Source organism: Arachis stenosperma, chromosome 4, assembly GCF_014773155.1.
Source record: "Arachis stenosperma cultivar V10309 chromosome 4, arast.V10309.gnm1.PFL2, whole genome shotgun sequence".
Taxonomy (NCBI): Eukaryota; Viridiplantae; Streptophyta; class Magnoliopsida; order Fabales; family Fabaceae; genus Arachis; species Arachis stenosperma.
Genome location: NC_080380.1, coordinates 19752717 through 19755185, shown reverse-complemented (window position 1 = coordinate 19755185; position 2469 = coordinate 19752717).

The following is a 2469-nucleotide window of genomic DNA, read 5'->3' as shown; positions in this document are numbered from 1 at the left end:
ACTTCGCTGGTTCTGCTCCCTGGCTAGCGTTGAACGCCTGTTTTGGGCGTTCAACTTGGGAGGTCAGTCCTTCTTGGGCGTTAAACACCCAAGTTTGGTGTTTAACGCCAGTTTTGGCAGTCATTTTGGAAGAAAAGTATAAACTATTATATATTTCTGCAAAGCTTTGGAAGTCAGCTTTCTAACGCCATTGAGACCGTATCAATTGGACCTCTATAGCTCAAGATATGCTCGTTGAAATGTACGAAGGTCAGGATTGACAGCATCTGCTATTCTTTCTTCGTCTCTAAACAAGATTCTGCCAAACTTGTCCAAAATTCACCTAAAATCATAAAAATAACACAAAAAATCAAAGTAGCATCCAAAAGATGAATTTTGCACTAAAACATACTAAAAATGAATAAAATATAACTAAAAACAGTAAAAAAATGCTATGAAAAAGGGTATAAGATGCTCACGCATCACCTGTGCCATAGCAGATGGATTTTTTTTCGTATATAAATTATTAAAAATAATTATTTTCTGAAATCCAGTTTTGATCTTTATTTACAGGAATGTCTGTTTTTTTTTGTAATTAGGGCAAGTTCGCCGTACCCCTAGCGAACTCTATGTAAAGTTTCCATAAAATGACCGTAACACAACAAAGTTGAGCACCAAAATTTGTTCTTGACAATCATTTTGGTTATTGAATATCTCATTTTCTTTACAATGGCGAGAAATTCACTGTTATCCATTCATTACGATGCAGAAATAGTGTATGATGAAGAAGGTTCTATCGTTTTTAGATCGAACCAACCAATATTTACACATCTGACAGCAGAAATCAATTGTTTAGAGCTATTAAAGAATCTGGTATTACTATCTGTGGGGATGCAAGAGACAAAGAAGGTGAAAAAAATCTATTACAGATATCCAACTGAAGTAGATGGTACCTTAATTTATAAAAGGTATGTCACAACTATGTTGCTTATGCTGTTGGTATATTTGTGTGAAAACGCTTGTGATGAAAATGTTATGTTATTTTGAATCAGGTATCGTCTGCATGATGACGAAGACATACGTCTTATACGGTCTTGGCACAACCGTTGGGCAAATGTTCATCTATTGGAGTTCGCTGTGTTTGTAGGCGCATGAAACAAGAAAGTAAAGAAAAGCAATTAAAGATTGGTAAAGAGATAATATATAGAAACAGTTAAGGCCTCGGAGATACTTATCCTTCTGGATTAATACTTCTTACTGTCTAAATTAACAATGGATAATTCATTCTATGGCAAACTGTAAGTGATTAAACTCCAATTCCTTGGCAATCTAATCTCCTCTTGTTCTCATCAAAAGCCAGGGTCAGTGGTCATTCAACTCGAACGAGGATGAAGCTCAATACAATTCACTCTCCATTGATCTTACTTAAAGTGCCACAGACAAGGTCAGATCTTTCGGATCGGAGAATGAAGTGTAATATTCTAGTTTAGCACCACAAAAACCTCAATCGCCCCCAAAGCTAATAAGATTTTATGTCACATATGTAATTAGACCAGGCAATTTGCAGTTTAGGAGATGTATTCTTAAGCTGTAGTTCAATACTATCCTGTCAAGAACTCGCAAAAACTCATGTAGAAAAAGGGGTCATACTTCCGTTCCACCCCAGATTCATTTAGATAAAGAATGATAATATATCATAGAATGGAATCAAACATATATTAGAATAGAAAAGTAATAATATTAATCCATAGAAATAAACAGAGCTCATAACCTTAACTAGGAGGTTTAGTGACTCATGCTTTACAGAGAAAACAAAATAATAAGAAGATTTGTCTAGATCTGTCTCCCCTTTTGGGAGGCGTTATCCTTAGAAGGAAGGAGGTCTCTTGTTTATAGTAAAAACCTCTAAGACTAAACCTAAAAGATATTATTTTTAATTAAAAATTATAAAAAGAAAATAAAATAAGCTAAGAAGTGTTAAAATCCACTTTGGGGCTTACTAGGAGTGATTCGGGCTGAAGACTGGTATTCAACTTGGTTCTGGGCGTTGAACTTCGCTGGTTCTGCTCCCTGGCTAGCGTTGAACGCCTGTTTTGGGCGTTCAACTTGGGAGGTCAGTCCTTCTTGGGCGTTAAACACCCAAGCTTGGTGTTTAATGCCAGTTTTGGCAGTCATTTTGGAAGAAAAGTATAAACTATTATATATTTCTGCAAAGCTCTGGAAGTCAGCTTTCTAACGTCGTTGAGACCGTATCAATTGGACCTCTATAGCTCAAGATATGCTCGTTGAAATGTACGAAGGTCAGGATTGACAACATCTGCTATTCTTTCTTCGTCTCTAAACAAGATTCTGCCAAACTTGTCCAAAATTCACCTAAAATCATAAAAATAACACAAAAAATCAAAGTAGCATCCAAAAGATGAATTTTGCACTAAAACATACTAAAAATGAATAAAATATAACTAAAAACACTAAAAAAATGCTATGAAA